Below are 719 nucleotides of genomic sequence, written 5' to 3' on the forward strand. Positions count from 1 at the left end.
TAAGAATTTCTAGGGGCGCCAATAATTGTGGTCAACATTCATTGCAGAAAAAACATTTCATGAGATTTTCTCCCCACTTTGAATTGTTTAATTTCAATGATAGGTTAGAATTTTGTGAATTTTTTTTAATGAAAGATCAAAAGGATAAACAATGCAGATTAATTTTCACAGCCGCCTTTGCTCATATTTACCAAGGGTGCCAATTTTAGTGGAGGGCACTGAACATATCTTTTAATATTATTTAAATGAACAACTGTATTTTTATTAACTATCATTAACAAAGATTAATAAACACTGTAACAAATGTATTGCTCATTGTTAGTGTATTAACTGATGTCCAGACACAGAGTGGATCTCTGCACACGAGAGATGAGTGAAGCGTTGCGGTCTGCTTCCTTCATTAAGACGACAAAAAAAACGTTCTGCTTGATTGAAACAGAAGCTACGAATAGCGGTCAGGTGATCAGAGTCTCAGCTCCGTTCCAAAAATATAATCCTTAAAAAGAAACAAGAGAGAGGGGAAAGTAACTCACACGAACATCTTATTTTCCTCTCCCTCATGTCCTTCCAAACCGGTTTGATTTATTTTCTTCCATCGAAACAAAAGATATGTTGGCAAGAATTTTATGCCTACAGACTTTTCACTGTATTGACAAACACTGTGGCATTTCTCAAAGGATCTTCTTTTGTGAGACAGAAGAAACTCAGACAACAGTTAT

Source organism: Barbus barbus (genome assembly GCF_936440315.1).
Source record: "Barbus barbus genome assembly, chromosome: 13".
NCBI lineage: Eukaryota > Metazoa > Chordata > Actinopteri > Cypriniformes > Cyprinidae > Barbus > Barbus barbus.